We start from the raw sequence: 11,800 nt of genomic DNA, 5'->3' as shown, positions 1-11,800 counted from the left end.
AAGTATTTCTTACCCTGGGTCATGGTCAAAATGAGAATGAAAGCTGCTGTTCCATGTGAACTGGCAGAAAGGTATGAGGCAGGGGTGGAGGGTAAGATTCTTTCCTGGTTCTAAAATCTGAGACCTCACAGCTCACCTCATACACATACCCACACACACAACAGACAGTTCCTGGTGTTCAAGTTTGCTTTGGAAGCCAGTTTTTGAGGACTCAGAAGGCATCATGTAAGAGAAAGATTTATCAAACCAGCCTAGAAAATCTTTCACCTGCAATGTACTATACTCAGAGTACTAAATACCCCCAAAATTGAGTGTAGCAATGTTCCATAGGGAAAATGCAATCATTTTCATTTTATGAAGTGAGATACTTACTAACCTGGAGTAAAAGAGACCTAACTTGGTTGCCATAAACCTGATGATGACTTGAGTAAAGTAGTCACATCTCTGGATTCAGCTGCCTCAGGGATAAAACATCGAGGATCTTTAAGGTGTCTTCTTGCTCTGTAATATGAAGTTCCAATATCTTCCTTAGCATCCCACCTTCGTCTGTGCAGCAGAATAGTAGTGGGTCGAGGGAATAGCACAAAATTTACAGTAAGAATAACCTGCCTAGTCTCTGGCTCTATGACATCAAGCATGTCACCAAATCCCTCTTGGCCTCCATTTTTTTATCTATAAAATATAAATAATAGCTTTCACCTATAAAAGATGAAATGTAAAAGCACGTAATAAAATATTCAATGATTTCTTCGTTACTTCTCGAATGCCTCCTCTTTTCCACCTGCTAGCTTGTGGAGGTTGACTTTTGCTCTCCAATATGCCACCTGTACTTAAGCAGTGAATCTGTAGTGAGAGAAGGGGCTTGGTGGATGGGGAAGAGCAAAAAGAAAGGAGGAGGGTGAGGGCGGGGTCCTGTCCCAGCAGAACTGAGGGGAGCTGGGGAATCCTGGTTGTCATGGAATCCCTTCAGGGCCTGGCCCTGCTGCCTCCCCAGGCTCTTTCCTCCTTCAGGACTACCCACCACCCCAACCCCACCCCCTGCCTCTGAAGGGCCTCAACAACCCTGAGTAGGAGAAGGAGGACTTGGTGGAAACAGGAAAGTGAAGGAAGGCTCTAAGCTGCAGTGTTGGGGAGGGTGTCTACGGCAGCCTCTGTTTTTAAAGGACGGAGTATTTATTGTCTCCATCCTACAGTCTCAGACAAAACAAAACAAAACAAAACAGCCTCTCTACCAACACCAGTGAGCAAATGAGATTTTTATTGGTCTCATTGAGGGAGATATGTAAGGAGGCTTACCTCACAGTGTACATATTACTTGGATGACAAAAGTCGCCGGCAGACTTCTAGGTTCTTGTCTGAAAGCTTACGGAGGCCACCAACCACTTAGTCTCCTTCTCCCTCACCCCCCAGCCCCCCACCACCACCCGCATTGTCCATTGAGGCTGCTTTTACCTCTCCAGGGTCTCTGTTCACCACTCTCCTTTCCTGAGACAAAGCATTTTAGTTCCTCCCATTTTGTCTTCTCAAACCTATCACTTGACAGCATCCTCAGTGAAAAAGTAAATAAACTGCTCCTGTCGTCCTGAATCATTCTCCTCAGAAATTATAAATAATAAACCAGTTTTTTTCCTTATCACAATTGTATACATGTCTGCAAAAATCATTTGTGGGTGGCATTGTTGTTGATATTGCACATCAAAGATATATGCTGGATGAGAAAAGGGGTATGGTATGAGAAGAAGCTCCAAGTACCTGAAAAGCTGATAACAGGTCCCAGATGGATGCAGTATGGCTGGTGGGCTATTAGTATGGAAATGACGGAGGGCACATCCTTTGTAATGGTCTCAACCTAGATGATCCCCATGCCCAGACTACCACCTAAAGTTATAGTGAAGTTCCATTACCCAATTCATCTTCTTACAACATTTATTTCATCAAGTCTTCATCTGCTAAAAATGAATGGTGAATCTCAATTCCCTTTAAAGGGATGAAGAATCAGGCTTGAGGCTTAATTTCACCTGTTGTCTATTTTATAATAAGGTCTTGAAGGACAGGGGCTATGTGGTACTCATTTAAGAACATATCCCATAGGTTTATCATGGTGCCCTCCAAATAAAAGGCAGCCAAACACTCTGTGTTGAAATGGATAGACTTTGATATCATAAAAATACATAAAAATGCTTTTATAAATAGACTTCTATAAAAACCTAATTTTAATCAAATATTTTCTTTGCCATTTTCTACCAAGCTGTAATTCAGCTTCTAATCTAACTCATTATATGATTAAAGAATGCTGTCATTTAACACTTGTGGGACTAGAGATTAATACAGAGAATGTTGTTTAAAGGGCTTTCTCTTGAAACATGGCCCAGATTAAAAATGAAGCACATTTATATAGCTATCAATGGCATTGACCATGAGCCTCTTCCTATATTCACTCTCACTAGTTAGTACTCTTCCCTCTTTGCTCTTCCACAAAAATCCTGAGTTTTCTTTTTACCAATATAAAATATATTTCTGACTCAAGAGACTATTGCTTAATATGGAGAATAACCAATTTGGCCATATTATAAAAAACTTTTGGAAAGCGATACTTTAAAATTTTCCTTGTATTTGACTAAAGTTAACATTCTGGACCGGGAAAATACAAATTAAACAGTCAGGTATCAAGACTGGAAATGTTCTGTTAGCCAGGAGCTGGGAAGACGAAGATGAGAACAAAGAAGATGAAAGAAAAATTTGCCCACCTTCTAGGCTGGTTGGTGTTTCCTGTTCGAAGATGGTTGTAAAGAGATTACAGACATACCTCCTGGATTTGTTACAAGACAGAGACATCATTCTGATTTGGTCATGGCCTCACTGTCATAGATGACAGACTTGGATTTTTGATATGAACTGTGTTCCTTACAAACTTGAGTCCTGGGCTCCAGACAGGGTCTGGACCTCAGACACTGTGTCACCCTCACTCTCGTGGACTAGGTACACTTAGTGCTGAGGACACTGAAAAAAAAAAATACTCAGTGTTAGCACTTACCCAAATAAAGCCCTCTAAAGCCTATAGCCAGGGTCATTTAGTTTGCTCCTACAGGTGCAGCTTTGCCCCAGGCTCAAAGATGAATTAAAGAACCCCATCACTAACTTACAGCAACTGTGAGTTAATCAAGTTTTATAGATTTTACTACCCCCAATTCTCCACACCTTGTAGAAATGAGGCCCATACTTGGTTCTCTGTGATTATGCTGTGAATTCGAGTGGTATCTCAACACAGGTGTGTACCGTGTTTTGAAAGTTAGAGTTAGGCCACTTCACTTTTATCAAAGACCCACCTTACCCCCTATTTTTCTAACTGAAAGAAATGCAAAGAGGACTTTTGCTTTTATGAAAAAGTCTGAAAGTAAAAATATTGCATTCTGCATTTGTTTTGCAGTGATCCATTGTACAGGCACCACGCACCCCAGCAGCAAGAGTGGTCCTGCCAAGCTCCTTCCCCTGAAACTACACTCAGCCTGTCAGCATCGGACCACCATAGCTTTGAAGGGTGTCTGTGAGCATGTGTGCTTTGTCTCAATGTATTTTGTGCATCCCTTAGCAAGATGTTTCTTAAGGGATCAGAAAAGCCTAAGAGAGGTGATTTTTGGGGGGTTTGAGAATGCTCCAATAATTTTTCTAATAAATTCATGGTAACTGCTCACTTTACACCATCTATTTTCAGACAGCAGGGGAATCGCTGCATTGTGTCCTTTCCTTCACGTTCTGCTCTCTCCTCCCTGTCTTACCTTCACTAATGCTCTGGGGTACTAGAATCCTGCCCTCAAATCCCAGACCCATGACTGCATCCTTGTTTTAGAAGCCTACGGCCTGCTTGATCAGACCACCATCAACAACCATCCCTGCAATCCCCAAAAGTAATCCCCAAGTAATGTGCTTACTGCTGGCTCCGCACTAAAACACCTGCCCTAACCACCAAATCGGCCCAATACCTTAAGCTTAGCCTTTTCTGCTCTAGATTACCTACTTGTTTACTAGGTAACCAGCCATTTTGGTATGCCTGGGACTGAAATGTTTCCTGAGACATGAGACTCTTCATGCCAAAACCAGGGAAGGCGCTGGGAAACCAGGACAAGTTGATCACCCTATTTTCTACCAAGTACTGATTAGAATTCGTGCCTTGACTCAAGTACTTCTTGTGCTTCGTTTCTATGTACTAGGTTATAGAAATAAATTAAAGATCTATCACTACCTGATAGATCTACATCTTTCAAGTCAGATTCCCTGGAAAGCAGACACAGACACAGATTCATACGTAGGAAATTTAAAAGGGAACGCTCTGATCACACCTGTGGGTAGTGTTGTACTGGTAAATACTAACTTGTTTCCCTGGGGTGGCATTGGTGGGAAGCCCTGATTTGTAGAGTTTGCTGATGTCTATGGTATAAATACTCCCACCATGACTGATTTTAAGCTGACAATCTGACATCAATAAGCTTGCAAGATCTCTGCAAATTTATTTATTGGCTCCCATAATCCAGTACAAACTCACTCCAAGACACCACTGCCAATGGTGGACGAGAAGAAAGCAGAATTGAAGAAAGGGAAGTGGTGGGCTAAGATATACTCACAACAAAGACCTCACTGAACTGCACTGTGAGCTCTGAAACTGACATGGCCCTTCAGAGTTATCCCAAATTGAGGTAAAAAGGCTGGGTATTTATACCCGCATATTTACCAATAATTGGATGCTGACTACTCCCAGGAAAGGGATTGCAACATTAGGCAAAGTAGTCCTCTTTAGCCAAGGACAATTCCTGGAGAGGACTGACGGCTGAAGCCTGTCATCCTGCATTACTCTCAGAAGTTGAGTCTTTCGCTGCTATAAGGAGGGGTGGGCAGTGTGGCAGAGCATCCACTGTAGTCTACACTTTTCACAGCTCAGAACCACTCCTTATAAATTCCAGAACCATTTTTCCTTTTCAGTAGATCTCTTTCTCTGGGAAAAACTTACAAGAAGAACATTAGTGGGACAAACTATAGGCCCACTGCTGTAGTTGTTACCGAGGCCACAAGTGATACTCATAGATTCCCTCTTTTACACTCCATTCAGGATTTCCCTTGCCCTGAGCTAGCACGTCTGCTCATTTCAGTACTTACAAGTGGCATGACTCAGATCCTTAACTTTGAGCCTCTGGTCACCATGCGCTTCTCATGTCATGGTTGCTGTGCTTGCTTGTTTATTGTCAAATTTAAGCAAGAGTACCAAAACACACCCAAATGGATCACATGAGTGTCCTACCTATTCCTTCCTGGTCCCAGTGTGTAACAGAAGTTCCTCTTCCCTCTGAGGATTAAGGTTAATTACTCTTATCAAAGTAGTGAGATTATTCTTCTGGTCTGCTGGATCCCTTGACATGGAAACATAAAGTAATTGGGTGGTAGCCATAGCTTAAATTTCAATAGTGCTTTTATTGTGTAAGCATCCCCACTTTGAGAAACATAACCTCTAAATCCACAGAACCCAGGACTGTGGGAACACAAAGAATAAATTCCCCAAAGGCCTATTAAGAACAATCCTATGGTTCCTAGACTCATGTATTCTACCTATTGTTGATGGTTCACATACTCTTTAGCATTCATGTAGTGAATCCATATCAGAAAATGTATCTTTTCCAATTAAAATAAGTGACTTCCCCTCCCAGAGTAAAAGGGGCTGCAAAATCGTCAACATGTCACCAAGTCATTGATTGGTCTCCTTGAAAGATGGTACTGGGGACTCACTTTTGATCTGTGTTGCTGGAAATTTGGACAGGTTGGACATTTGGAAGTGGCATAGTTAGTTCAGGCTCAGGATGTGGAAGCTGGCATTGTTAGGTCAGTGCATAGCCTCCAGCCCTGCCATCTTGGTAATTCTGTGCACTCATTGTGCCAGCATTGGGTACTTGATGATAGAACTTGGCTGATGTTAACCAGTCAAGTCATTCTGGCTAATTGGTTGTTTAGTGTCTTTTCCATGGCATATGCACACTGGTGAGCATTAACATCCAATACAAAGATCTTCACATATTGTGCCCACTCCAATAAGTCCATCCAAATGTCTCTCCCCCAGACATCCTTTTTCCTAAAATTCCAATATTTATCCTCTCTTCTTTCCCTTCTGATCACTTGCCACTGCCCATGTGTCTGTATATATGCTAACCTGAGTCCATTCTCTCTATGAAGGTGGATGATCAGGTATGCCACTTGAATCTCTCTGCTCACCAGGAGGATTTCTTCTCATTGCTGTCTGTTAAGGCCATGCCTAAGTGAAGCTGAGGTGAAGCTATAGTCAATTTTTGGTTTGTACCCACATTCTAAGACTATCCAGTTATGAAAAAAACCTAGATTTTTTTTTTTCTCTTCCATCATCTGATCATAGCCTGTGTTAGTTTGGGTTCTCAAGGAAGCAGACAGCAAGACAGAGTTGAAAATGCAAGATATTTTTGAAGGTAAACCCTGTAAAAGATAATGAGAAGAGGGAGCAAGAATAAGCAGAGAAAGCCTGTCAGGCCAGTAGCTTCTGGATTGTGTGAAACAAGATAGAACCAGTGTATTCCATGGTCATGGGCCCACTCCTGCACCTCTTTTGCTGTGAAGTAAATCTCTGCATTGGATGCTACATTATGTGGGATTTCATGACTCTCAACCAAGTACTCTGAGTCCCCAGATAGTGAGACGGCTGAGGTTCTGGGGATAGGGAAAGGCAAACCCATACCTGGAATTGCTGTCTGTTCTTGTGAGAATGAACTGTTGGGCCCTTCCAGAGGACCATATATATAATCAATATGCTACCAATTGATTACCAATGTAATCAATATGCTACCAAGTTACTGATTTGTCTCCTCAAGAAACAGTGCCGGGGCGCCTAGGTGGCTCAGTCTGTTGAGCTTCCGACTTCAGCTTAGGTCATGATCTCATGGCTCGTGAGTTCGAGCCCTGTGTCGGGCTCTGTGCTGACAGCTCAGAGCCTGGAGCCTGCTTCACATTCAGGGTCTCCCTCTCTCTCTCTCTGCCCTCTCCCACTCATGCTCTCTCTGTCTCTCAAAAATAAATGAGCATTTTAAAAAAATTAAAAAAAAAAAGAAATAGTGCCATATTGGAGGCTCAGCCTTGCTGTCTCTTGCCAGCAAATTGGATATTCAGACTAGCTTAGTCAGCTGAATCAGTAGCCAGGTGAGCTTTAAGTGGGAGTTATGTTATTGTGCCCACATCTCTCTACAGTGACCACTTTGCTTATGAACTCACTCTGCCACTGGGGTAACTGATGACAAAGGGTGGCTAATGTCAACTGGCCAAGTCATTTCATATATTTAGTTGTTCGGTGCCTCTTCCATGGTTAATGCTTTCTGATGGGCATTATTATGTAATACAAAAAATGTTCATACTTCATATCCACTCCCATATTCCCAGCTCTATGCTTCAACACCAGACCTCCTTATCTCTGATTTTCTAGTCCTTCCTCTTTCAGGCCCCTTGGCAAGATTGCCAGGCTATTCACCACTGTCTGCGCGTCCACAGATTTTCTCACCTCAGGTTACTTCTACAAAAAGTGAATGATCAGGAGTACCACTCATAGATCCACCCATTTGGAACCAATGTCTTTCAAGATCACTCCAGATGTAGCCACATATATTTTCAATTTGTACCCACTTAGTGAAAGGAAATATCCCATTTATAAACTGTGCATGTGTTCTTTTCTTCCCTTCAGCTGGTCATAGGAGGCCTCTTATAAGGTGGTGGGTGATGCAAGAATCTGAACTACTTGCTTACTTAGCTTACTTGTGCAATCTAGAGTCCTGCTCAGGTATGATCCCACATATACTATTTCTGTCTTACAATGGATTGCTTCTGGGCCTGCCCATCTTTATGAATTCAGGGTTGATAGAACTCATTCATTATGGGCAGCTCCAGATGTATGATCACTTGGTGTCCATGTTCAATTGTTCCTTTAATGGCATGGCCTTACTCCAGAACTCCAGAGACCTGAATTCTAATTGTCCCTTTAAGACTTTCCATAAATTCTACATTATTATATCTTTCCCACTATTTATACCTCCAACACCATAGAGTCTTCCGGATAGCATGGCTCAAGCAGCAGAATTACATATACCAAACCCTGTATCTTCTATGGGATTCTTTGCTATTCTGGACAACCCTGAAATCTGGCAGCCTTCCCTCTCAGTTGTTATGTGGGTTCAAGCGGAATTCCTAGGTATATAATAATGATTCTAAACCAGAAATGATTTTGCTCCCCAGGGGACATTTGGCAGTCTGGAGCCTTTTTTTTTTTTTTAAATTTTTATGACTAGAGTAAGAGGAGTACTATTGGCATCAATTTAGGTAGAGGCCAGGAATACTGTTAAACATTCTACAATGCACAAGACGACACCCAAGAATTATCAGTTCCAACATTCCAATATAGTGCCAAAGTTGAGAAAATCTGGTGTAGAATATGTCGCCTTCAGAGCATGATGCCTACCAGGTGATGGGCTTCCTTATCTGTAGGATGGATACAAGATGTTGCAAATTTCTCTTATTTTGGAGGGAATATCCAGCCTGACAACTGGACCCCTAAAAACCCTACTGAAGTGAGAGTACCCTGATCCTTGTATGATTTATCTCTTTCCTCTGGAGTATATTGTCTTATTAGGGACCCCAGAATACTAGCTATCTTCCAGTCACCCTGTCTGATCTTTTTTTTTTTTTTTTCCAACGTTTTTTATTTATTTTTGGGACAGAGAGAGACAGAGCATGAACGGGGGAGGGGCAGAGAGAGAGGGAGACACAGAATCGGAAACAGGCTCCAGGCTCCGAGCCATCAGCCCAGAGCCTGACGCGGGGCTCGAACTCACAGACCGCGAGATCGTGACCTGGCTGAAGTCTGACGCTTAACCGACTGCGCCACCCAGGCGCCCCCACCCTGTCTGATCAATATGACATCAATGTAATGAATCAAAGTGATATTCCAGACAATCAATTCTCTTCAAAATGTATAACAGATATTAAGAGAACTGGCATAGTTCTGAAGTAAAACTGTAAATGAATATTGTCAGATGTACCTGAATGAAAAATGTTTCTGATTCTCTTCCCTAATTGGAGACATTCTTATTCTTGCCAAATCAATGGCCATGTAACATGTACCTGGGGACTTACTAATCTGCTCTATAAATGGTATCATGTCTAACATAACAGCTGTTATTAGGGCTACTACTTGGTTGAACTTACAGTAAGTCTACATTCTCCAGGATCCACCTGCTTTCTTCAGGGACCAGACTAGTAAATTAGAGATTTGATAGAGACTATCACGCTTTGCTTTTTTAAGGGTGGCACTAATCTCTGCTACTCCCATTTCTGGGATGAGATAATGTATTTTCTTTACTATCTTGTGTAAAGGTTGAAGATACCATCACATCTTGTCTTTTCCACTATAGTAAATCTTATTCCACAGGCCAAGAACCACATGATGGTTAGTCCAACCACCAAGTATGTCTATCCCATCGCGTTAGGACTGGTCAGATAACCACTGTAGGGGTCTGATGAAATAATGGACCCATTATAAGCTGGACTTTCGACAGGGTTCTTCTTGTTACTTGGCCCCTATGTACCCCCTATCCTAACAAAGAGTATAACGATGCTTTGGGATCATTAGATAACAAACATCAACTCAGACCTTGTGTCTAATATTCCTCAAAATGTAAGATCCTCCTTTCCCCCAATGTACAATCAATCATCTACTTAAATAGCCTAGGTCATTTTGGGAAATTACGGGAAAACCTTATATACTTGCTGGGGTATTGTAGGGCCTTTCCTCCTGGAGATTTGTTCACCTTTTTAGTCAGTTGGTTTGGTTTTGTCACTGGCTCAGGTCAGGGAATCGAACAGGGATTTTAATTTTTATTGTAAGGTTGCCCTTGGCCTCTTCCTTCTCCATATTTGCTCTTTTTTTAAAAAAAAAATTTTTTTTAACGTTTATTTATTTTTGAGACAGGGAGAGACAGAGCATGAATGGGGGAGGGTCAGAGAGAGAGGGAGACACAGAATCTGAAACAGGCTCCAGGCTCTGAGCTGTCAGCACAGAGCCTGACGCGGGGCTTGAACTCACGGACCGCGAGATCATGGCCTGAGCTGAAGTCAGACGCTTAACCGACTGAGCCACCCAGGTGCCCCCATATTTGCTCTTTAAGAATATTTTAGATGTTGAGTAGCACCATCATTGAATGTTCACCCCTTTTTCCCAGAGGGTTAAACTTTCACGGCTCTCTCTCCAACTTTGCAGATCATTATGGTAAGTATGGCTCTGTGGCTTCTAGAAGTTTAGTGTACCACCTGCTTTGAGATAGTATTATCCCTATTGCTGTTAATGAGCTCAGTTCTGTGACCACCTTTCCTACCACCAACCCCAGCCTACACATGACAGAAGCCACCAATAAACTCCCTTTGATACTGGTGTCCCTCTCATAAAAACATTCCTGATGGTCTTGTGAAATGCAGGGTCAGGGAGTCTTTCTTGGTGAATACAGAAATGTCCAGTTCCTAATGTCTGTCCACACCCACCCACTAGTTGATCATCAGCTACAGGTGCCCAGGAACAGTGTGTCTTGAGTTTAAATGTTGTAGTGAATTCTGAAAGTGCAGCAACTGAAAACTAACAGCTGATAGGGCAACAGTAGTTGATGAGATAGGGATCAGGAATACTTGCTCATGCAACTTAATGGAGTCCTCTGGCACTAATGCCCAATCACAGACGTACCACTTCCATCTTATGATAGATTGCTGTTGGGTCCATCTGACTTATGACCTGATAGATCTGATGGAACCTACCTTATTGTAGTTCTGGCCACATGGCCACTTGATAGCCATGGTCATGGTGTCTTTTCCAGGGTGTAGAAGCATACCAAGAACTTCTTGAAAGGTATATAATTCTCTGTAGGAATGGTGTGGATTGCTCCAAAACCCTAAGAGTCTATGTTGTAATTCTCCCATTGGGGAATTCCATAAACTCCTTGTTGTCTTTTCCCGTCATAGATTCCTCCAATACCATTGAATGTGCTGTCATAAGGGCCTTTCTAAAAATATAGCCAACTACTTATTTGTATTATCAAAGATAGGAGTTATGGTTTTTCTCTGTACATTTTTTTCTACTTCATTAATTTTTACTTTTTTCTCCCTGATGACAATTTAGGCTTCCTAATGGATGATTCAAAGCTATGAAATTCTGTTTATAATATTTGTATGCAAAGCCATAAATCTCCAAGCATGGTTACCTCCCACAATTCAGCATCCCTCAAGATTTATTTTATCTTTTAGTTCAAAATATTTCCATTCTTTACTTTTTTTTTCACCCATGAACTTTTTTACAAGTATACACTTTATTTCCAAACATTTGGAGATTTTCTTATCTTGCTATTAACTTTTATCTTAACTTTTACTATAACCGGAGAACAAATTCTCTGTGATTTTAATCCTTTGGAATTTGAGATTTCCTTTGTGGTTCAGCTTATATTCAATTTTGTAATAGTTTCATTTAATTATCTACAGTTATCAGGTGTGGTTTCTAAAATAGGTTCCTTATGTCATGTTTGCTTATGTTGAAATCTTCAATACTTTTACTGATATTTTTTATTTGCTTGTTCCATGTGTTAATCTCCTACTTGGATAGTGGACTTTTCTATCTCTCCTTGTATTTCCAACATTTGTTTTGGTTTTATTTATTTTAAACTGATAAGAACAGATACTACACTTGATCTTAGCCAAAAGGCCGAGAAGCGAT

At 41.5% G+C, this 11,800-nt stretch overlaps 1 pseudogene; it reads right to left on the bottom strand.

Annotated features, from left to right (window-relative positions):
* Window positions 1-11,683: 11,683 nt before the first annotated feature.
* Window positions 11,684-11,800, bottom strand: LOC122223490 (annotated as a pseudogene).

This window comes from Panthera leo, chromosome B3 (assembly GCF_018350215.1).
Source record: "Panthera leo isolate Ple1 chromosome B3, P.leo_Ple1_pat1.1, whole genome shotgun sequence".
Taxonomy (NCBI): domain Eukaryota; kingdom Metazoa; phylum Chordata; class Mammalia; order Carnivora; family Felidae; genus Panthera; species Panthera leo.
The sequence above is the reverse complement of the archived record's forward strand: the minus strand, read 5'-3'. Positions and strand labels throughout refer to the sequence as shown.